Below are 25,578 nucleotides of genomic sequence, written 5' to 3'. Positions count from 1 at the left end.
TGTGCTTTGTTTGCTGCTGCCCTGTTTGATGGCTCTGTCCAGACCCTGGATGACAATCAGCACTTCTGAGGCTCCACAGTCAGGCTAAAACCACATTAATAATTGAGATGGGCCAGAGAGCATTTCCTAGCTCTGAGCCATGGACATCTCTCAGCTTTCAAAATGGCATTGCATGGATAACTGGGAATGCTCCTTTGTCTGTGCCAACTTCTGCACCATGCCTGGGAATTATTGGGGAGGATAAATTAATTTGGGCAAGGGTGGTGCCTTGCTCACTGTTCTGGCTGCGTGATTTATTATTAAAGATATTTACATAATTATAATTTAGATAATTGTGAACAGAATAAATAAATGCAAGATATTTGCTGGAGGTTTGCGGTATGACCTGGAATTCTCTAGGTATTGAATTTTTGTATAAATGAACATATAAGGACAGCTGTGGCCTCAGATCATGATTTATTCAGTAGAGGCAGGGATGAGGGTATTGCTTGAAGACCAGACATCAATTAGGTGAGCTGAATAAACTTTCTGACAGCCTTTGTCTCCTCTGCATGAAGAGTGAGGCTGATCCTCTGGGTTAAAGCCAAGCTCATTGTTCAGTGGATGAATTTTATTTATGCAGATTTTTATAAGTTTTAATAATCTTTTATTTATGCTCCTCTGCCTCTAAACTGTTTCTTGGAGCTTTGCATGCAGAATTGAAATAATCTCATTTTTCTCTTATCTAAAAGACAAATGTCTTAAGGAAGACTCCAGGGTGCCTGGAGAGAAAACATTTCACTCTCAGGACAATAATGATGTAAGGCTGGTGAATCTGCAGTGAGCAGCTCTCAGTGCTTCACCAGGAAAGCAAAGTCCTTTATTCTGAATTTCAAGGGCTGCCTGGGTAGCTGTTAATGGGGGCTGCTGACTGAAGGGAAAATTAGACCTAAATAAATCTTCCTCAGGATATTCTTGGTGTGCAACTGCATAATAAGGAGGGGCATCCAAATCCTGAAAGGGCATTTGGGTCAGAGAAGACATCACATAATTCATCCTGCTCCTGAACAGAGGCCAGGGGATGTAACAGGTGGGGGTGTGCAACAAGGCACACACCAGGTTTAAAAGGAAATCATTAATCAGCCTGCTAGAGGAATGAAGGATATCTGAATTACAGGGATTTAATTAACAAGAATTTGGGCAAACTTTGAGTTCTCCTCTCACAGTGTGCAGATGTGCACCTCTGGCAGATGTTCACAAACATGGCCCAGGTTCTCTGGGCTCTCAAGATAAAATCTTTAACCTCGGTGCTCTGATCCTGCCAAATTCCAAAAACCTTTTTCTTTCAGAGTGGGATTAAGGTCTTATCTTCCCATCAGGTATTTCTGATTTGCTCTCTTTGGTGGGATGTCTTTGCAGGGTGGACAGGGGCAGCCCTAATCCCTGTTTTTCATTCCCTGTCTCCTGTTTATACACCCATTATCATGGAAGGTTCTCTGTTTGAGTTTCGATTTTCCTGTAATGTGGCAGAGTAATTTGTGGCTCTCCCTTGAGTCATTGATTATAATTTTTAACACCATCTCCACTCCTTCACTGAGGCTGCTAACACCAGTTATTACAGTTTAGAGGAAAGCTTTCTCCTCTGAAATGTGCTATCAGATTTGTAAAAGCTATTACTGGGAGATGCATTCATACTCCTGCACTGGTGCCAGGCACCTAATGATCTTTTGGGAAAAATAAAAATTAAAAAAAGAAAAAGCAGAAGGATGATTCGAGACAAGTAATAATTTTTCTTTTTCACTTTCAACAATCCAGTTTCTAAAAAGAGAAAAATCTTTTATACCTTGTGTTTAGCTACAGGTAGATATGATGAGGTAATTTGAAGTAATTTAATTTAAGCATAACCAAGGCAATATCTTCTGAAAAGTGAACTCCTTTCTGTCATCATAATTTCAGAGGGTACCATTTCCAAACCCATTGTTGGTGACACTGTAGAGTCTTCTAATAGGGTTGTATTTGCACAGCATAAGAAAGGTCTCATACTCACATGGATTCTTATTTCTGTCTTACACAGACCAGCTCTTCTCCAGGATATTCCAGTTTTTTGGTCATTTCAGAGACCCATCCATCCTTTTAAATTAAGGAATAAAATCTCAATGGGAAAAAATGAGTGAGCAAAGTCAATAAAATTTATTTACAACATCAAAATCATATTTTTTCCCTCCTTCCCCCCCCCCCCCCTTTTATCTGGAGCAGTGTGCACAGGAGGCTGCAAGTAATGGGCACCACTTGAGACTGGCAAGCCTATTGATCACTTCTTAAACATCTTCTCTGCTGCTCCTCAGGATTTGTGGCAGCCTGGAAGCACCTGCTGAAGGGTAAATCCCTGGTTCTGCAGACAGCTGAGCAGTGCAGGGCTCAGATTTTACATTCCACTTTATGAATCATCATGCCACCACGCTTTTCTGCATGGAAGAGTGATTTACCAAAATAAGAGTATTGATCTAATACCAATACTCAACTGTGACAGACAAAAGACTCTCTAACAATTTAAAGTTACAAAGTGAATGTTTATTCAGCGCTGGGCAGCAGCGTGGTGTAACCCCCAATACACACTGCAAAATTACAGGTGGTCACAGAGTCTATTTATTGACAAAAGGTTCAAACAAATACATATTCATAATACCAGCCCCTCCCATCCCTGCTTCCTATGGTAATTAGCTGGAATGGCAATTAAGCAGCGTGGTTGGCTTCTTGAATTAAGTCTGGGGTTGTTTTTGTGGGGAGGGGTCTGAAAAGAGAAAGTAAGGTGAGTCTTCCTCACCCTGACCTTTTTATTAATGACAATAAAAATGGCTTTTGGGGCAACTCCAGTTTTGCAAAGAATGAGTTTCTGGTTGCAATTGTTTGTGTTCCTTGGACCTACCTACCAGTTTCATCCTTTCCCATTGCAAGCACAGCTAAGTAAACATAAATTGACAGGCAATCAATTATTGAAGTTCAGGTAACTGTCTCAAGCCCAGTTTCTTCTAACTTTTAACTAAAATCCTAATTTCTTTAAGATTATTGTTTCAAGAGCCCTCCTTAGCACTGAAATAATCTGGATAAGTGCAGCTCTCACTGCTTCCTCTTATGATTTATCAATATGGAAGGGCAAATAATGGGAGTCTCCATTTCTAATTGAATTTCTTAATCACTAATCAATAGAACTGGGTTTTAATTGAACTCCTGTGCTCGTGTCTCAGTGCTTTACAGAGACTTTTTGCGCTGGGGGATTTGCATCATAGCTAAAATTCACATGTAAATTAAAAAAAAAAATAAAGGTTCTGTGGATTTTCTCTTTCTGTAACTTCAAAATGTCATTTTTTTCTTTTGTTTCCTCTAGAAAAGTGTGTTCCCTGCTGTGGTAATTTTGTCAGGCTCTAGGAATACAGTGTGCATTGACAAACAATAGGACAGAAATAATAAGTTAGAAATATTATTTGGTTCTATTGTTGAGCTTTTTTGATTGTTTATTTTTCTTACTGGCTTTTTTGTTGGTCAATAGGCAGGAAAAATTGTTTTTTTTGTGTTGGGTTGGTTTGTTTGGTTTCGGTTTGGCTTTGGGTTTGTGGGGGGTTTTTTTGTTTTGTTTTTTTTTAGTTTTGAGGCTTTTTGTTGTCGGGGTTTGCTTGGTTTTGGTTTTTATTTTGGTTTTTTGTTTGTTTTTTCAAATTTTGTGAGGTCTTAATTTTTTTTTCTTTTTTTTACTGACTGCTTTTTTGAATCCTGCTCTGCCCATGGCCACAGCAGCTCTTTGCTCCAGGCAGGGCACACACTGATGGCAGCAGCTTTGGAATACTTCAAGAAGATTTTACTAAAACCCAATTTATGTTTTCAAAAAATCTATCTGTGCCCTCTACAGGACCCACTTAAATTTGGCAAATATTCAGCAAATGATGATGCAAAAATCACCAATAGAGGGGAGTTAACAATTCTGCACATTAGCTCAGATACCAGGTGGGAATCAGTGGGGCCTGCAGGGCTCTTCCCATCAAGGTTTTAAGTTTTTCTGATTTATGTAGAGCAGAATTCATCCAGCACCAAGGTGGAACTTGGGCCAAGTAAGTGAAGCTTCAGTTTTACTGCTGGAAAAAAAAAGTAATAAAATTACAGGGAGGAGAAATGGCTTTGAGAGATTTATCCATGAAGTTTTTCGCTAGTTAGCTGCCACATCAATTCTGGTACCTCGCTGGGTTGAACTGTTCTAAAATTAATATCAAACATTAAAACAAATAAACCTTCCCCAGCAGGAAGTGAGAGCTCACAATGGAGCAGGAACAACCTCCACAAAGGTGAACCCGGCCCCTGGCCATGAAATTTCACAAAACTTTATTTTCCAGTTACCACTCTGTGCATATTAGCCATCATTTGCATTTTATTCTCCGTGGCACCTTGAAATAGGACAATTAACCTGATTTTCTGGCTAAATTTAGTGCAGGTGATTAAATTTTGCATCTCCAAACTTTCCCCCCAACATTAATTACAGAGCTTTGCGTTTGTTGCTGCTGGTGGAGTGTAAAGATGATGTTGTGGAAGCCCTGGGATGGTTTACCACTGAAATATTGTCTTTAATACAGCTCTGAGCAAAGTGAGTGCAGCTGATCTGCACCAACTGCTGTTCTCACATTAACCTTATGAAGCAATAAAGAGGCCCTGAATAATTTATACCCAGAGGGGGATTGCACAGCTCTCCTTGAGCCAAATGGGATGGACGTGGGAATAACCATGGCAGGGCCATTCAAGGATCCTCAGAGGAATCCTGGAAAACCAATAACATCTCTCTTAGGAGCTGGCACGGTTCCTCAGATGAAATATTGAAATAAGAGAGGGGGAAAAAAACCAATTTGTGCCTCCACAGCAGTGTTCTAGAAAGTGGTTGTGAGTAGGGGAAAGTACAGAGCCACAAATGCAGGAGGATTTTATCAGCCCAGGAAAACAACCTGGGTGTTTGCTGTCGAATTTTCAGCAAATCTGTAAGCAAATTGCTTTCTGTAAATCTCTTTTTAAAGCAACCTGCCAACTAACAAACTGAGAATATTGATATTAACAGGAGATTACGGGAACTTTCAGAGAGCAGTGGAAGATTTTATTTCCAGTTTTTTGTGGTGGTGGAGAGGGTACCATGACATTGGTTAATGTATGATAAGGGGGAAAAGAGTGTTCAGTGCTCTGCATCATCCTAGGAATTGAACAGATTATTCTGTTCTTTGCACATTCCCTTGGCTTTTTTGGAGGTGGTGAATATAAAATCTGGAAGAAAAGTTTGTTGCATTTTTTAAAATTTATTTACAGAACAAAAATGCCTCAGTAGTGAATTTTTAAAATGTTGAAAAGAAAATTAACAGTGGATCTCAGGGAAAATAAGTCAGTTCTAGTATTTTCGTGTTTTCTGAGAGAAATTACAGAGCTCCTTAATGACTTTTTTTGCTTTATTTTTCTTGTTCATTAATGAAAAAAGGAATGTGAAAATTTTCAATCCTTTCTGGCCTTTTTTTTCCCTCCAAGCTGAAAAACATTTTAAAGGGAAGAGCTGAAGAGGAAATCTGCTACAACTGAATCAAAGAATGATTATTATATCAAACCTCTGACCACCACATTTTTTTTTTCAAATTAAATAGCATCATCTCCACATCAGGGCACATTCTTCATGTTGCAGAAGTGAAATGAGTTCATAAGTCCACTTCACAGCCCTGTGCTTGCCCAATTGAGAAAAGTCCTAAAATCTTTAGAAATTTTTAGGTCCTTAAGTGTCAATTTGAGATATGATTTAGATGCTTATACATAAAAATCTAGTGCAGTTTCAGATGTTCTGCCATCTCCAGGCTGGCCCTCAGAAGGGGACAAGTTTTAGTAGCAGATTCATCAGCTCTGGGATGCCTTGGTGTCCTGAGGAACCAGGCTTAAGACTGGAGGTCATTCCTATTTTTTCCATTGCATTTGCATCTAGGATTATGTTTTTACACCTGTAAAAGTAATTCTATACGGAGCAGCATGCTGGTATAGTGGCAATAAACCATGTTACAGCCAAACGTTTTGCTCTTCTCCACAGGAAATTTCATTTCAAATTGTATTTCAAGATTAGACTAAGGGTATATATTCGGTATTTATTTAGTATTCTTATAAAAATCCTCATTTTTTTTGTATAAGTTCTCCCTTATACATCAGCATTTTTTGAAGAGGAAGAAAATCCACTTGGGAAATTTCCAGCCTTCTCTAATCAAATACTTGTCGCTAGAAGAACAACTTGAAATGTTTTGGAGGCCTTGAATCACAGCCCTGCTTGGGTTTGAAGATAAACTCCAAACACCATTTAAAATCTAATAGCTATTCAAAATCTGAACATGTGTCTTGTGTGGCTGATAAGGTTCCTCTAACAGCCAAGAAAGAAAGAAAGAAAGAAAGAAAGAAAGAGAAAGGTACTTGTAGGTAGCTCTAGAAGGTATTTTTGTGCAGAAATCTTAAATAAATGTTTTAAGATGGGATGGATCACTGCCTGTAAGTGTCTGTCTCTCCTTACAGACCACTGAGGGTACCTAAGAGTTTAATTTAGACAAGCCAGGTTAGTTTATGATTGCTGAAAACAGCAGGATTCTTCTCAAAATATGTGTCTATTACTTCTTTTCTAGCTCTGCTTTCACAAGATCCTATTAAAACCTCTAAAACTGCAACCACCACCATCTTGTTACACCCAAAATCCCCACTCTTGGTGCCATTTACATTCCACTCTGTTCCAGCAGGAATCTTGATTTAATTCCCCAAGCAAACAGGAGGCTTCTTTTTGGTTACCTGATAAAAACCTTCATGCAACTTGCCTTAAACATCACCACTACAGCTCTGCCATTTCTGTTTCACTGCAGAATGCCTTAAAATACCCCCTCAATTCAGATCTTCTGGAAACTTTATCTAAAAGTGCAATCCCTCCTTTACCACTTCCCATTCCTTCTGATTCATTAGCATAATTGGGTAGTGATGACTGACTAATGAGTACTTATCAAGAATTTCCTATGCATATCTTGCTGCTAATTTTGCAAATATCAAGGACACAGCCATCCAGTGTGCACTAAGAGTCTGTGTATGGAAATCAGACATGCAGAGTTCTCACAAAAATAAGAAAATTATAGTTATCCACTAAGGCTTCTTCTAATTCTTTTTTTCACTACTGAACTGTTTTCTTCAGGAAAAAAACACTTTGTTTTTTCAAAAAACCCCACAACATTATTATTAAAGGATACCATGAATAATATTGACACCCCTAAATTTATATCTATATACATAAAAACAGGAATGGCAAATAAATGAATAAGATATGAGTCAACTCAACTGGTTATGCAGAAATGCAGATCTTTCTTGTATCCCCACTCAGGTAGTGCATAATTTATAGTGGAATGAAGACAGAATTCCAAAGAACATAGATGTGATTTATCTGCTATAATGAGGGTTTTTATTCTCCTGCAGAAGTAGCTCCTGTCCATCCATGATCAAGGAGCTGAAATTAGTTTCTCATTACTGATCTAAACTCCAAGGAGATGCACAAAATATGTTGTGTAAATCACACCTTATAAGCATTTTTTCCTTTGATTATCAAAAAAACAGATAGTGTGAGTCAGACCTTCCTTATTCAGGACCCAAACTGCACAGTGCAAGGGCAGAGATGGATGGGGCTGTGGTTTAGCCCAGGGAAACAAAAAACAAAGAAAAAGCCATGGTGGGTAGGCATTGCTGGATACCAGGTGCCCACCAAGCCACTCCATCACTCCCCTCCTCAGCAGAACAGAGAGGGAGAAAATAAGATGGAAAAATCCTTTTGGGTCAAGAGGAAGGCTGTTTGCCAAAGCAAAAGCAAAGGCTGTGTGTGGTCCAAAGGAAAATGAAATGTATATTATGTGCTTCCCCTCAGCAGATGGAGAATGTCCAGTCCCTTCCCAGGACACAGAGCATGTTGTTTCAGAAGACAAAGTTCATCATTAGGAGTATTCCACTTCCTCCTCCTTTTTCTTGGCTTCTATATGAAGTTCTGACCACCTGGCATCCAGACAAGGTCAACCCACCACAGATCTTCATCTGTGTGAAAGACATGGAACTAAAAACTGGGATTCTTGGGATCCTTTTCTTCACAGAGTGGTCGTGGAGTTGGACTCTTCCTTTTCATAATAACTCATCTGTATTTCATCTCTCTGTAAATCACATTCACACTGACACCTCATGGAGCATCTTAAACAAGTAGAAGAATTCTTTCCAAAGTGTCCAGAGTAGGCCAGGTGTAGAGGAGAAGGAGACTGCTCTGAGTCCAGATTCTTTTATAAATTACTCTCCAAATTTTCTACAAAGAGAAGAGGATACTGCCTGAAAGCACGTCCCGCCCTAGTCCTTATCTGCCCTTCACTGTAAAATGATTGCAATAACCTGGAATCTGTTCTGCATCATAAAACTGGCTGAAAGAATGATGCTTATAATGAGCTTTTAGCATGTTGCCTCCCACAGCCTCATTTGAGTTTATCACTGCCTTGTTTCCTGCTGGACATGAGTCATCCCAGCAAGTCATCAAGCAAATCATTCCACATTCCTCTCCAAACATCAATTAAAAGTTGTCTTGCCATCAGAATGCACCCCAAAGAGCATCCACAAAGAAACAAACTTTTACAGAGACGTGACTGCTCCAACCAGCTCAAGTATTTTGCATTTTACCTCATGGGAGCTGTGTTTTTATCCACATGCAGAGTGCTCCAACTAAGCCACGACCTTCTTAATCCAAGCCTCACCAGGGAACCTCTTTCAGTCTAGTATGACATTGGTAGGTTCTCAAAACCAAGAAGGTCACAGCAGATCATTTCCATTTCCAAATACACCTTTCAACAGAATCCTGGGCCTGGACAGCAGCTGAAAACTGTGCTCACACTGGAGGTGTGAACTGGATTTGTGCAGCTGCCAGGGACGTTGTCACTTCTGAGTGACAAGTGCATGTCAGGTGGTTTGCAAGGATTCTTTGGGCAAACAGATCATCCCTTCAGGCCTCCTGAACTTTTGAAGCTTGCAGTGCCAGTTTCTGTGTATTTGGGGATCTTCCAAAAAAGCAAAGATTTTTTCACTCAACGCTTTCTTTTCCTGTCATTTATTGACAGCTCCTTAGGCTTCTCCTCAGTTTGGAGGGAGGTTCAGAGCTCTACAGTGACTTTTCACTTCTTCCCTAAACTGGGAGCAAGCTGTACTTGCACATCAATAGATAACAAATTTCTATCATGTCAGGATTGTGAAGTTGGTAAATTGTTGTCTTTCTGGTGTGTGGAAGTAAGGAACTGAGGGAACCACATCCAGTCAATTGGCCTTGATGGGCTTCAGGTAATTAGCCTTGACTGGAGTCAATGGCACAAACTGAAAATTGATGTGGAGAGCTTCACTTCCCAGATCAGCTGTCACCTCTTCTCTTCCTGGTTATGTGACTTGTTTTTCAGGTTTTTTGTTTTGGTTTGGTTTTTTTTTTTTTTTGGTGGGTTTTTTGTTTTGTTTTGTTGTGGGTTTTTTGCTGGTTTTTTTGTTGTTGTTTTTGTTGTTTTAGCTTATGTTTTTGTTTTTTGCTTTTTTTTTTTTGTGATAGAGTTTGGTTCTTTTCTCTGATTTGGACATGAGGGTTTGGTTAACATTTCTTAGATCTTGGCATTAAAAGCTTTTGTCATACATGATGAGTGAACAGCCCTGATACCCTCATTAATGCTCATGGTTGAGGCATTTTTAGTGTCTAGCCAGGGTTTTCTCCAGTGGGACTCTCCATGTTCAGCTGTGTGTGCTCATCACAGTTTCCGGAAAGGCACAGAGATCCCTAAGCTGGAGGAAATCAAGACAGATCCCAACTTGACGTGATAACTCAGCCACCACACCCCAGCTAATTAGTTCCACAGAGGAGCAGGATTAATTAGCACAGACACAACATCAGCCTAGTTAAACTTTAGAGTTTGGACAGCTCCAAGCAGTGTGACAGCACCTTGTTGTGTCCTTCCACTCCATCAGTGTGGAACACAAGCTCCAGGACATCCCCTTGCTCAGGAGACCAGCAGGTGCTTTGCATAATTGAATTTATGGCAGACCCAACAGACTAGCGAGTCAGGAAGCCAAATAAAACAGAGTGGGCTGGCAGTATTAATTCATGGGTGTTCTGAATTTACTGAGAGATTTTTGCAGCTTTTTTAATAGCACCAAATGATAAAAGAACCAGCAATTGGCGATGTAAAATTTTATGTGTTAATAACTTTTTAAAACACTAAAAGGGAAGGAGCTATATAATGAGCCACGTTATCCTTTTGTGTCTGGTATCTAAGTACTTATAGAACACATAATTCTGACTCTGGCATCCTTACAGTTTGGCAAAGAATGGGAAAACAGAAGTGTCTATGAGGAAACGGAAGCTGGACAAACCCAACCAGAAATGAGAACATACAATTAAGTGGGGTGAGAGGGATCATTAGTAAAATCTTCATGGAGAAAGTATTTCAACCAATTGGTTTGAGACCAATCACTGATGGGTAAAATGAGTGGTGGGGTGGAATTTTGGGCTGTTACAGGGGTTGGTGTTTGGGCTCACAGAACAGAGCCAGAGGTGGCAGCAGGTTGGGATGAAGAGTCTGAAGGAGCTGGGGCAAGGCAGTGCTTGGGTGTGCAGAGAACAGAAACTCCTGAATGAACAGCACGAGAAATTTCCCCTCCTGTGCTGCCAGCAATTGCTACTTGCAGTTTGGAAAGTCTGTGCACCTCCACCAGGCAAGGAAAATTCGACTTAAAGAGTAGCAGCTCAAATTAATGAGCCAATTAAAGTTCTATCATCACCTGAGCAGTGGTTACTGATGAGATGCACTCTGTCAGCCACGTGGCACATGTAATGAACTGTCTTGTAACTTAAACTCACTCAGATAATTTTAATATATTTCACTTAGCACTTGTGAAAAGGCCAAGCACCCATAAAAAGAGTTCAGCTTTCAGGCATTCCTGTTTCCTGCAGGCTGATGTGGTGCATATGGGCCATTACAACAACTTAGTTATCTTGCCAAATTGTGATAATTAGAACCCAAAACTGAATCCTGAAGAGAAAATTGTTCTCTGCTCTTTAAGAGTTTGGTTTATAGTGGAGGCCTCTGCATGTAATATCATTCTCTGCTTCACAGCTGGGCTGAAAAATGAAAAACACGGGGGAATTTTGCCTTTGCCTGAAATGTGTGGGTGCATAAGAGAGAATTTCTGTCATGTACTCAGTCACAGAATCACAGAATTATAGAATATATTTCTTTTAACACCATGCTGCCCTTTGCACCTCTGCCTGTCCAAGGTATGTCCCACTCTTGAATGAGTGATGTTAAAAATTAACTGAAGCACCACTAGAAAGGACACGTGTTCACAATTAAGTCCATCATTATGATAATTTTATGTACATCTCTCCCTGCAAAGCCTCAATGCAGTGCCAGCCCTAATGTAACATTTAACAATAATATAAAAACATAATGGGTAGAATTCCCTACAGCAGAAAATTAATCCAATGCTGCTGATTTCAGTGGAGAAATGCCAGTTCATAAAAGCTGAGGAGCTGCTGTTTTCACAGGGCTCATTTTAATGATTAATAAGATCCCAGATTGGTATTTGTTGTTGTTTGAAGCGATCAGTGCCTGATATCCTCACATTATTATTTAATTCAAGCATCAAAACCATTATCACTTAATTTGGACGAGTGTGTGTGCATAAAACCCAAGCCTCACAAAGCCTATTTAGGATAATCCTATCAGCTGGCAGCCAAGAATTGACTGATTTGTCACCCAGTATGAAGCTGGAATCTCTCTTTCTTTCTTTTCCTGCCTTTATGGGGATGTGCTGCATTGTTACAGCCAGCTTTTATCCTGCCCTGGAATTAAAGAGAGTCTCAGAGAAGATAATTAGCTGCACACAATGAGCAGGGCAAGGGAAGGATGAAGGAGGGTTTGTAGGAAAGGAAGATGTGTCTGTCACCATCCCTGTTAAATGCACAGGATCCACAGCCAGGTGTTGTTCCAAAATTGGGGCAACTGGGCATGGAAAAGGAGCTGGATTACAGCAGGGTTTAGAAGGTGTTGATGGAGATTTAGCAATTGGACTTTAGGTGCTGAGGGAATATTCTCTGGAGCTGTGGAGTCCTTCAGAAGTAACAAACAAAGGTGCTGCCACTCTGTGTGATCTAATGAGATTCTGATTCTCATGGGTTTGGACCCTTCAACTCGAAACTCAGCACAGCCCAGATGTAAAAGAGCACAGCCACTGCTCCTGAGGACTGCTAAGTTCTGGTGTGCCACTGCTTCCCTCAACCCTGCTGCTTTGACACCACCTTCCAAGGCAGGGTTGTCATGCTCTGGTCCATCCCAGGGGGAAATTTGGTGAGCAGCATGCACCACTAACTCCTGCAGTTTCTTTTCCAGAGCATACCCAGGAGATCTCTTCCCTCTGGTGGCAGGGTCAGGAGCCATGGGATGGAGGATGGAGCAGGGAAAGCTGCAGAGCAGCTCACAGAAGATTTTCCTGTGGGTAGGAGGAAAAGAAATGTTGAAGAACACAGAGTGTGCAGAGGGGTATTCAGAGGAAAGGTGCTTTTCCAGCCACCTTCTGTTTGTTCTCTCTGCTCTGCATCCTAATCACTCCCCAGGTTCCACAGGGAGAGAATAGACAAAGAAATCCACACAAAACCTGTCTCTAATTAGTGCTGAGCTGTAGGACTGTAGTAACAAGTACAGAAAAACATTAAAAAAGGAAAAAAAAAACCTCACAGCAAAACCACCCACAATGTTTTCTTATTTTATTAATACATTATATTGCATCTCTGAATCCTAAGGATTAAGTAAAACATCTTGAAGTAAACCCCAAGACTCTGGTCTTTTTCCTTTATTTTTTTTTTCACCAAACTGTCTTTCCTGTCTAGAAGATATAATGACTTTTGACAGTGTGCTTAAAGCTTAAGGCTGTGTGCTCTTCCTTAGAGTCAAGCACAGTGCAAAGGGCAGGGATCTGCAGGGATCACATGGACAAGGAGGAAAGAAAACATAATTTTCACTCCTCTGGATTTTCAACACTTTTCACAGAGAGAAGAAAGCCAGGGCAACCTCTGAGAAGCATGGAAAATACTGAATTTGGGGGTTTCTAATGGGATTTGGATGCTAGGAAATAGCTATAAGTGAACTGTGCATAAGCTGCACACAGTTCAAAGTGAATCCTGAACAGCCCATTCCTTCCAGTCAGCCTCCAGAGATGCAGAAATTCAGTGAAACTGTGATTTTGTCTCAAAAAAGTCATGCAGATTTATCTGAATGAAAAAATTACTGGCCACAGGAAGAGCAAAAATGTATAGGGTGATATTCATAGTAAGCAGAGATGGATAAAACTCAGTTTTCTGAGTCACTTTCTGCTTCACTGTGTCCATTCCCATAAAAACTTCCAAGATGAGCAAATGCTGGTGGTGCTCAGCAGCACAACACCTGTGAGAACCTGCATTTAAAGGCTAGAAATTTTACCTCAAAATAGAAATTAGTTTTCCCTCTGTAAAAGTATAACCTTCCAGTCTGACCCCATGATTAAATCTCTCCCATAAAGTGAGATATCTGCATTGTTGATGAATACAGCTCAGCAGGAGCTGAATTTCTTGCTATGAGTAACACAGAGAAACAGATGATTCCCTTGACTTATTGCAGACACTTATTTCAACATGAGATTAATCATCCCCAACAAATCCTTACTTCCCAGTGATTCTGAAAGAGTTGAGAGAAACAACCAAGGTACAGATATCTGCACAGTATTTTCACAGAAATCACATTCTTGGTTCTTTTCAGACTATTCTTTGTTCTCTAAGACCAACTGATATTCTGGGTCATAACAGCATTATCATAATAATGATTATTATTCTCCAAGATTAAAAGGAATGAATAATGAAATTCCTAATACATTTCCATAAACCCCTGTGTAAATCCCCTTTAGGGCTCAAAGGCCTAAAATATAATTTGCTGAAATTAAAAAAAAAACCCCAAAGTGTATTATTGTCATGGTTTGTTGGAACCTTTTTCTTTAGATCTTGGGAGGTTTGGTGTTGTTGTAGCAAAGGGAACCAGCTTTTTTTTTTCCTCCCTGCAATATAACTCAGAGTTGGAGAGAGCTTTTCCTGCTGGTTTACTCTTGTGTAACTGGAAGCAGAATTAGGTCCACAGCAGGTGAGCCATCTAAGGCAGGAATGGTAAATTGAATTGGAAGAACACAACAATATTTTAAACTCTGTGTCTTCTGCGGCTGCAGAGAAGTCAACACAAACTGGATGAAGTGCAGACTGCTGGGAATGGTGGATTCACACTGCTTGAAAGCACACAGACTTCTCAGAGTGATTGTGAGCTTCCCCTAAAAGTGCAGTTTTTGTACAAATAACAGCCCTTCATGCTTGGCACCTGAACGAGCCTTTGTTTCCAGCAGAGAACCCGGGGGTTTATGGCCTGAGAACGACAATAGGAATGTGTTTATTGCTAGGGTCACAGTTGGGGATGATTATTACTTTTTTCTTTGTCAAAAGGAAATGCTACAGGCAGCTAAATGTGCTTTCAGGCTGATTTGAGGGAGCATTCTTGGTACAAAGTCCTCTCTTGCTCTCTCTGCTTTGATTTTTCCTTTGCCAGCCCCAGGCATGCTGCAGACCCATCATATTTTTATTCTGACAGGAAACCACGCAAAATTTGCATGATTTGCTCTATTGAGGAGGCTGGAGAGATATCAGGGTTAAGGTTTGGAGGATTAGGGATTATTATCATTCCTCTGCAAATTTACCTCAGTGCCCATGCATAGCAATGGGCAGTCAGAGAGGCTGAGCTGTGCATTGGAGATTTTCTCTCCTTAGAATATCAAACCTGAAAGTTCTGGAAAAATGTGCTAGCACCAGGCACCAGTGCTGGCTCACCAGATTGGGGTGGTGAAACCTGCTCTAAAACCCCAGGCTGTGGCAAATCCTCACATGTGGGAAATGGAAAAGGTGTAAAACTCTCAGAAATCTGTGTGAGAGCAAATCTCAGGATGGAGAGAGGCAAGGATGCTGAAGATGCAAGGGCAAGAAACAATAATGCTGTGAGCTGTGTAAAAATAAGCCTCAAGAAAATATGTTCAGCAAAATAACAGAAATGTGTAAGGCTAATAATGAAGCTTTATCCATTGTTTTAAGCTATTACAAGCAAGCATTGTTCAAAGCAAAATGTATGTGTGGCTTTATTAACTGGCCTGAGCAAGTGCTTGTCAGCTTTTAATATTCTGCTATTGACTAGAAAGTTGTTAAAAAAAACTGTAACAAAAAGAACTTTGTCTGCTGCTGTTAGCAGCTGAAGCTGTTTCCATCTCCCTTGCTTGGCTCTGTGAAATGAGGCTGATGATTGTGATGGAATAAAGCTTTGAGACAGCTGCTCCAGCATTCCCATCCTGTCGTTTGTGTACATAGATATATGTAAATATAAGAGAAAAGAAATATCCCAGGAAAACTCAACGCTCACCACAGCAAAAGGTGCTCTAAAAAAAGACATTCCACCACCACAGCAGCTCCTGTGTGCAAGCCAAGCCCAAAGGAGAATTTTTCACCTGTCCCAAGCTCAGTCAGCTCGATGGCAGCCTCAGCAAATGGCTGCTCTCAGCTTTTACATGGACATGAATGCATGGCTAAACATCATCTTTTTTAATTAATACAGTCCATCCCTCCATTCTCCCATCGACTTGGGGAGCTGAGATGTAATCTGATTTCATTCCTGTAACATAATCTTGTTTGGTTTTCTAGTACTTCCCCCTGCTCATATTAAAATCCTATTCATTTATGTGTATGCAGTGAGAGATGGATGTGCATCTGTGGGTGCACTGGACACGTGGAGCAGCTGGTGGATGAAGAAAGGCTGAAATTCAGTAATTCAGGGGGGCTGAAGTTATTTAAGGCTATCAAGACCTCCAGGAAGCTGAGTGTCTGATATGTCTTTCAGAAATGTTGTCACAAAATTCCCCACTCAAAGGCAGCTCCAGGAGCACAAGTTGCTTTGCTCAGTTTGCCTTGCCTGACTACAAGCAATACTCTTTACATGTAATTCTAATTTCATAAGATGGACTTTAAGAGCCAGGGAGCCTCGTGTTTCAGACTGAATCATTTGGTGAACATCCAAATTGTAAATACAGGCTGGTGCCTGACCATCTATAGACAGCTGCAATGTAAACATCTTCAGCTCAGATTCTCCTTAGCATCAGAAGGGAGAAATAAGTTTTATTGGGAACATATCAAGTCATCAGAAGGACAGACATTGCTAATGCATCAGCCATGCTTAAAAGGGTTTGTCTCCTCCTGATTGCAAATTGTTCCTAGATCCCTGCACTGCAGATGCTGGGAGCTGCTGAAATCAATTAAAAACAACTCATGGCTGGAATTGGCTCTGTGGGATGCAGGGGCAGCTCCTCACAGGAGCCACCTCTGTATTCACCCCCATGCAAACCCACCACAGTAGCTATCCCAGTAGGGATTTGGATGCCCAGTAGGATTTTAAATGGCTTCAATCTGGAGCTTCCCCATCCCTGAGGGAGTTACAAGCAGGTATAGCTCATCATGGATCCCACAGGGAGGAGTAATCTTAAGGCCCTAGACATCACTGGAGAAAAAAAAGCCATTTGACATATCACAGAAGAAACCCCAGCACAATTTTAATTTCCCAAAACAGCGAGTTTCTTTCTGGAAATAATGGGTCCTTATATGGGAAATTCATATGTAAATACCAGAACTAGGTAAATAAGTGGAAAGACCCCTGTCATGGTATGAAATGATAACCTGGTATCCTGTATCAGCACTTCATGGATATTCCAGCTCAGATGGGAAACACATCATTTCAAGTATGATATAAAAGTACAGTGAAGGATCTTGTTTTGGCACTAAAATACTTGAAATGAGATGACAAGATAAAGGATGTCAGAGGTGAAGAGCCTTCCTTTTCTGAAGCAGATTAGGAACAAAATCATCTCAGACCTCAGACTTGTGGAGCTTTCCTCTCCCAGGGGGTCACATTGCCTTCCTACCCTGTGTGTGCTCAAAAAACAGCTATGGGTAATGAACTCAATTATTGTAATTAAAACCAGAGCCAGCTCCCACTCCCTGCCCCCTGAGGAAATGCCTGGACTTTACTCCCATGGAATTGTTTGAATACACTAAAATAGTGTGGTGTAGAAGATATTAAAGTCCTGATTAACCCAGAGATAAAGACAGAGGCACACAGAGGTCAGGGATGCTGCTCTGTGTCTGAGCAGAACCACAGATTCAGCTTCAGGGTCCATCCCCTGATTATAGAGAAAAAGCTTTAAGTCTGGTTTTATACACAGATTATCTCAGTTCCTACATGTGCTGACCCTCTCAAAGTCAGCAGGATGAGGACAGCTCACCTGGGGCTGAGTGCATGTAAACACAGGTACAGAAATGATATCATTATATCATCTGTATGAAATGTTAGTTCCTGCCTTCTCAAAGCTAAGCAAAAGATAACAGAATTATTATTTTTTAATATTTATATTGAAGATTACCAAAAATGGTTCATACCTCCTCACATAACAGAATTATTATTTTTTTAATATTTATATTGAAGATTAACAAAAATGGTTCATACCTCCTCACTTTCCCTCCCTACAAGCATATTCTGACTGAAATCACTTACTTTGGGTTAATCAGGTTCCTCAACATTATTATAATCAAGAAAGAAACCAAAACCCACCCTCCAAACAAAATCTGCTGATTAAGTATGTACATGAGAGATGCTGCCTGTGCTGCTTGATTTCCAATAAGCATTTTGTCTCAAACAGAATTCTTTAAAAATATGTCTTAGATGAGATTATTTAAAATGAAATAGCCAGTGAAGGCTTTTTTTCCCTGGAAACTAAAAAGCCCACAGCTGTTTTCTGTACTGCTGCAGTGAACAGCAAGCAAAAATGCAGCTGTTAAATCAGTTGCAGATCAGCGTGGCAGGCCTAAGTACAGCTAGTTCTGCTTGTCTTGCAATTAATGTCAAGTGAAAGGAGGTGACAGTAATTGGGGTTGTTGGGAAATGAGCTCTCCTGAGAAGGGAGCAGCTCTGTGAACAGAGAAATGCAGCACAAGGTGGATTGAGAGCTTCATGTGTCAAGAAAAAAAAAAAAAATCCAGATTCAGGAATAAGGGGTGACATTATGCAGTTAATGAAATACACATCTGAGGAATCCCTCTGAAATATTCAGCTGGAGCCATCCCTAGATTATGCCTGAGAAGGAAAAGAATTCTGTCAGCTGTTATCCCATAACACCTATGGATGGTATTTTCCATATTATTTTAGTTATTGGGATTTCACCTGGAATTAAGGCTCACTAAAATGAGTCTGTCATTAAACATGGTCCAGATAAACAACTCTTGCTGAATTTAACAACATGAAGTTCTGAGTCCCATTCACTGCCTCTCACCTTTGTCTCCCTGGGTGAAAATCAGTTGATGGAATGAGGTGTCAGTGCTGGGCATCCTCGTGCAGGAGCAAACCACACAGGCAGGGCAGGGCAGGGCAGGGCTGCCTTTTGCTGTCTGTGGGATTCAGAGAGGGATTCAGCTCCTCAGAGATGTGTTTTGAGATAAGCACTGGATTTTCCCACAAGGGAAAAAGTCACAATCTCTGTTGTCCTCAGAAAGTCCCTTGAGATGCTCAGAGGTATCCAGATATCCATGTAGGGTTAATGGATGGAAAAATCATAAAATCAGGAAAGGATTTGGGTTGGAAGGGACCTTAAAAACCATCCAGTTCTACCCCTGTTATGGGTAGGGACATTTTCTACTAGACCAGGTTGCTCCAAGCCCTGTCCATCCTGGCCAGGAAAATTTCCAGGCATGGGACAGCCAAAATATCTCCAGGAAACTGTTTCAGTGTCACTGCACTGTGATTGCATGATTCTGTGATTCTACAACTCTGTGATTCTGTCATTCTATGATTCCATAACTCTGTGACTCTATGATTCCATGATTCTGTGATTCTACAACTCTATGATTCTATAACTCTGTAATTCTATGATTCTGTAATTCTATGATTCTGTAATTCTCTATGATTTTATGAGTCTGTGATTCTATGATTCCATGATTCTATGATTCTATAACTCTGTGACTCTGTGATTCTGTGATTGTATAACTCCATGATTCTATAACTCTGTGACTCTGTGATTCTGTGATTGTATAACTCCATGATTCTATAACTCTGTGATTCTATAACTCTATGATTCTATAACTATATGATTCTATAACTCTATTATTCTATGATTCTGTAACTCTATGATTATATGATTCTATAACTCTATGATTCTATAACTCTATAATTCTATGATTCTGTGTGAGATGCCAGAAAGCTTCTGAGGATCTCTGTTAGGGCAGGCTATATTTAAAATAATTTTGTATTTATAATGATATTAAGGCCATTATATCCTTATCAAGATCCCAGATGTGATGTTCAATGGCAAGGAACTGATAATTAGTGAAAGAAAGCATCCCTGGTATGTTCTGAGATATATGCAAATTAATATGTAAATGAGAAGGCCTGGGTTAAAAGCATTCTGTTTGAAGAATGTTTCTGCATGAATTTTTGAAACAACTTTCAAAGTTTTTGCTCAAATTTCCTGGTAGACCAAAAAATGTATATACAAAGGCAGAGGAAAACTTCTGAACATTTCTCTTTCTAAAAATGCTTTCAGTTTTTTAATCATGAAGTTTTTAACTGCTGCTTCCTGATTTTTTCCAAAACAAGTCTGTCGTTCTGAGCAATAATTTTAGCGAGAATGATGAGAGTTGGAGCTTGAAGCATTAACACATGTTGAGACTTCTCTAATTTTAACCTGATCATACAATGCATGTATTTGATAGGGCTGAATAAATGAGATACCATTTGATCTTTATTAATACACTCTATTAACAGAAATGGCACTTCTCTCTAATGTACTGGTGATCAAGCGAGGTTTTTAAACACTGTTCAAGTGTGCACAGATGGATACAGATGGTGCATGAAGCAATTCTGAGTTCATCAATCAACAGCTTCAAGTGTGTTTCATACACAAGAAAATACACATTGCTGAGAATGCCTTTGGATTACCACAATTATGCACTAAAGTGAAGATTCCCAGTACGGCTCCTGTTATGCAAAGACTGAGTCAATCAGGCAGAACTGTTTCCTGTGTCATTTAGGATTGCTATGAAATTCTCCATCTGGACCAAACAGAGGGAAAAATATGAAACAGAAAAAGAAATTGATGTCCTTGCTTCCCTTACACCATGGGAATAGAAAAAGGGAAAGGTGAAATATCTATAAACAAAACAGTGAAGGAGTGACAGTAAAGATCCACTTAGACATGGAAGGACAAGGTGAAAATGAATTGTGAAGGTCAGAAATTTGTCTGTATTCATTCATAAATGCCACATGGCATTAAGCCTTGTCAGGGGAGGTTTAGGTGGAATATTAGGAAAAGGTTCTTCACCCAGAGGGTGGCCAGACCCTGGAAAATCTCCCAAGGCAGGTGGTCACAGCACCAAGCTGACAGAGATCAAGAAGCACTTGGACAACTCTCTCAGGTGCAGGGTGAGGCTGTTCAGGTTTTCCTGTGCAGGGCCAGGGGTTGGGCTCAGTGATCCTTGTGGTCCCTTCCAGCTCAGGATATTCTGTGGTTCCTGGAGTCTGTCATGTTTAGGCAGGGCAGACATGACAGTTAGTAATACAATAAATACAGATAGGCAAGAGCATGGTGCTGCTGAAAATTTTTCCATCTTTTACCTTGTATTTCAGGACAGGATGAACATTGTGATGTGATGTGATGGAGCCCCGTGCAGAGTCCTCTTATTACTGTATGCTGACAGAATTGCCCTGAAGAATTTTTTAGAGATATGATCATAGACTCACAGAATTATAGAATCATGGAATCATGGAAGAGTCACAGAATCATGGAATGACCTGAGTTGGGAGGGACCTTAAAGATCATTGTGTTCCACCCCTTCTGCCCTGGGCAGGGACAACTTCCATTATCCCAGGGTGATCCAAGCTCCATCCAGCCTGGCCTTGGACACTTCCAGGGATCCAGAGCCAGCCACAGCTTCTCTGGGCACCCTGTGCCAGGTTCCCATCCTCACAGGGAAGAATTTTTTTCCTAACATCCAATCTAAACCTGCTCTCTGTCAGTTTAAAGCCATTCCCCCTTGTCTTTTCACTCCAAGCTCCTCCAAGCTGTCCCTCTCCCTGTTTCTTGCAGGATCCCTTTAGGCATTGCAAGGCCACAATGAGATCACCCCAAAGCCTTTTCCAGGCTGAACAATCCCAATTCCCTCAGTCTTTCCTCCCAGCAGAGCTGTTCCATCCCTCTGCTCACCCTGGTGCCTCCTCTGGAGTCTCCAGCAGCTCCAGCTCCTTCCTGTGCTGGCACCCCAGGGAGCTGATGGTACAAACTGTGCATCCACATGAGAATACAAGGGGGAGGAATTTACTGCTCCTACAGAGCAGTGACCCTGCTTCTTGCCTTTGGGATAAATGCTGCATCCCTGAGGAGCTGCTGGCCAGCTCACAATAATAATGAATAATGAATAATGTGAATAAATGTTCTTTCCAGGTATCAGTAATCCAGAAAGAGATTCCAGCCTCTCCAGCACTCACCTGCAGTGGATCTCTCATCCCAAAGGGAATCTCCATCAGCCAGACTGCTGTGAGGAGGAGAGGAGCCTGCATCACTGACCTGACCTTTATTCCACGCTGTTGTTTGCTCACAAGAAGGAAATGCAGGACAGAAATCTTCAGTGTTCAGGCAGAAAGGTTAAAGGGAAAAAATGGACGGTAAATTTGGATGTGGAATCGAAACAGAGCAGCTGAAAAGGAAACATGTATTTAGATGTTGAGGCACAGACAAGAAAAATATGTCAGGTTTGAAAAAGATACAGAGTAGATTGAGAAATCCAGTGCAGACAAAGCCAGCATTAAAAAGAAAAAAATTGAGAAACAAACAAAATGGAGCCATACCAGCATCACAGATGAATCATGGAATAATTTGGATTATGGAAGTTCATTTTTGCCCTGAAATTTATCCAAATTTGTAAATCTCTGAATTCAACCTCTTTTTCTCAGCTTGAAAAGTTGTTTACCCAGGAAGTGTTTGCAGGGCATGTGTGCTTTGCTGATGGCTTATTTTAGATCTGGACAACTTTTTGATCACCTTTACATTTCCAAAAGGAAACCCAACACTGGGTAAAAAACCAAGTTTCTCTTTCTGATTTTTCAAAGAGATTTGTCACCAAGGTTTTTGATTTATGTCACTGACTCTATGAATTTAGTGGGTTTTCACTGCTGATTTTTTGTTTCAGGCTTGAAGAATCTCCTGGATGCTGGTGTTTGAGATTTTTGAGGGATAAATAAAGGATCAGAAAAGGGAGGGAAAATAAAGAAGCTGAAAAAAACATATTGTAGGGAATTCATTTATGAGAGGGCAAATATATGTGAATTTCCCATGTGAATATATGATGAATTAAAAAATAATTCAAATTTCAGCAAGCTCTACACCAACCTTTTTTCATTCTGGGGTTCACAAGTGATGTGAATTTTCAAATTTGCCTCCTGAATTTTCCTGCAGTATTTTGGGAATATTTAGGTTAGACAAGAGGTTGTAATTCAAAACCATTATCCCTGAGAAGCACCTTCCACAATTTCTCATTTTCTCTATAAATTCTGCTTAAATTTTCTCCATAGACAGGATAAACCCTGTCTTTGGAGACAGAACTGAATTAAATGACACACCCAAAAGCATTGTGCAGGTTTTCTAACTGCATGTGTCATTTTAAGCACCAAAGCAGACAGATTTTGAGGCAGAGAACAATTTCTCTGCTGGGTGCTCCACAGGAGGCCAGAGGAGGGAGTGAGACACTCACAGGGGAAAAACCTTTTTGGAAATCAGTTAATCACAAGAAAGGCTTTGATTTTGGTGTGGATTCACCCATACTTGGAATTTATGTGAAGGGGTTATGTTATATTATATTAGTAAGTAAAATTCAGTGGGAATAGCTTTTTGTCCCTCTCTGACACCTCCCACCTGCCCAAACTCCTGAACCCTCCACACTCCTTAGTGAGAAATCCCCAGAGCTCACAGGAATGCTCCTGGTGCAGCCTGGTTTGTCTCTCTGATATATCAGTCCATCAGGACATTAAGGCTGACGTTCATCTTCAGATCTCCACAGAGTAAAAATTTTCAGCTGCCTTGCAATCACCTGGATGTCAATTATTGCCTCAGCAGAACAACCATTTCAGGCTATGAGTAGTCTGATATTAGACATTTATTGTCTACTATTTATTGACTACTACTACATTTATTCATTGTAAAACCATCAATGTCACAGGCCAGATCCGCACTGGCTGTAAATTCTTGTCCAGGTGAAAATCTGGAACCAAATATTCCCTAAGATCCCTTCCAACCCAAGCTGGTTTATGATTCTATGGTGATGACCTCTCCAGTGCAATATGGCTCAATGTATCCAAATAAATTCATTAAAATCCCACTTTTAAAAATTTTTTTAATAGTTCTTTCCCACCACTGGTTTAAACCACAAAATACTCACCTTTTCCGGAAGGTTGTTTTTTTTTTTTCATTTTTTACCACTGCAGGCTGCTTATCAGAGGACAGCATTCCACTCTAACCCAAGAATCAGTCAGCCACAAATAAACTCCTCATGAGGAAGCTTTGAGCTAAGTTATCAAAATCTTCACTGGAGCAACTGTGGAGCTGTTATCTCTGCTGATTCAGCTGGGGATAAGCAAGTTTTGGCAGAGGAATTATAACAAGAAGTGGAATTTATTTTTTTTTCCCTTTCAGCACCTACTTATAGGAAGGAGCATGGAACAACTGCCTGTGTTACCAGCCAGTGGAACTACAGGGGTTTAAAAGAGCTGAGCATAAAAAACTTTACTTTTACCCTTTTAAACATTTGTCTTTTTTTTTAGTTCCTTAGAATACTTTAGAATTTCTTTCATATTTCAGTTTTGTTCCAGACCCACAGAAGATGAATCTTCTCCATTTGTTGCTTGAAGAAAATGATACTGAGATGTTCTCAATATACACAGAATATTTGGTGTCATGCATGAATTAATTCCCCCCAAAAAACCCTAAACAAGACAGGGATATATGAATCAAGAAAGAATAGCAGAATGGGTGCTGTGCTTCTCAAGGGTTCCTAATCACAAATAGGGGATATATTAATCTTGTAACAGGTTTCATTTAGTGCTTGTGATCCTTGATTTTTTAAGTCCTCAGTCATTCTCTTTAAGTTTTGCTGATTTTTTAGACAATTTCCTCTGGACTCTTTTTTTTGGTGAGTAAAATTCTCCTCTGGGCAACCTGTGCCAGGGTCTCACCACCCTCAAGGGGAAGAATTTCTTCCTAAAAGCCAATAAATTCTTGACTGTAAGGAGTTTTATTGTTCCTCACTTGCTGCACTGAACAGGTCAGGCACTCCACATGTTTTATGCTCAGGTTTGGGTGCTAACAATCCTGTTTTAGACATTCATGAGAGATTTATGCCACCACTTCTGCACTTATTTTTGAGCACATCCATGAGAGGAATCCGATCTGATCAGATGCTGTGCATTGCTTTGCTGGTGCATCATCCTGGGTTATTCTGATTGTAAATTCTATTGAGGTGATTTTTCAGATGCAGTGGAGAGTGAACTGGCTTTTTGAGAATTACTAATACCCTCTTCTTTTTGATCTAATCTTTTTGTTGTGGTTGTTGTTTCATTTTGTTCTGTAGTTCTTGAAACATGATTAAGATCCCCACTTTTAAATGTGTTTTCTCCTGATGAACTGTTTGTGCATGACTAACTTTAATCTTCTGAAGTTCATTTCCTGTGGGTTCTGGTAATCTAAACACTGTAGGGCTTGAAGAAAACCAGTCAGCCTCTTCTTCCAATATGTAATAAATACTGAAACTCAGTTTTTCAGTTAGAGCTGTGTCAAGTCTGGATAAACTCCCCAAATCCCTTCTCTTCCAGAAGCCTGATAACCCACAGCCCGTGGTTATATCTGTGTGATTTGGTGCAGCAGATGCTGGGAACAGAATTTTGAGCTGTGTGAGGAGATTTGTGTGTTAGAGCCAGGTGAGAGAAATTCAATTTTGGAGCCAGTGGTAGGTAGGCATTCCAGGACTGAAAAGACTGCACATGAGGAGATATTAAAACCATCAGGAAAAAAACAGAGAACTGGAATGTGGCAAACCAAAAGACAAAGGGGCAAACAAACCTGGCCAGCAGAGATGCTCTGAATTACATTTTTAGGGTGATGCATGAATTAATCTTTTACTTGGTAGAGAATGGATCCTTGCTCTCCACAGTGGTGTCAACCAATAAATACTTGCTGTGTGCTTTTCTCTTCTTGATGCTCTGCTCACACACTGCATTTTGCATGGTAGGAAACACCCAACAAACCTGATCTGCTGAGCTGGGCTTTGGGGGATGATGGCAGGCACCAGCATCATGTACAAGAACTGTGTTGGAAAGGTCAAAA

Source organism: Catharus ustulatus, chromosome 1 (assembly GCF_009819885.2).
Source record: "Catharus ustulatus isolate bCatUst1 chromosome 1, bCatUst1.pri.v2, whole genome shotgun sequence".
NCBI lineage: Eukaryota > Metazoa > Chordata > Aves > Passeriformes > Turdidae > Catharus > Catharus ustulatus.
The sequence above is the reverse complement of the archived record's forward strand: the minus strand, read 5'-3'. Positions refer to the sequence as shown.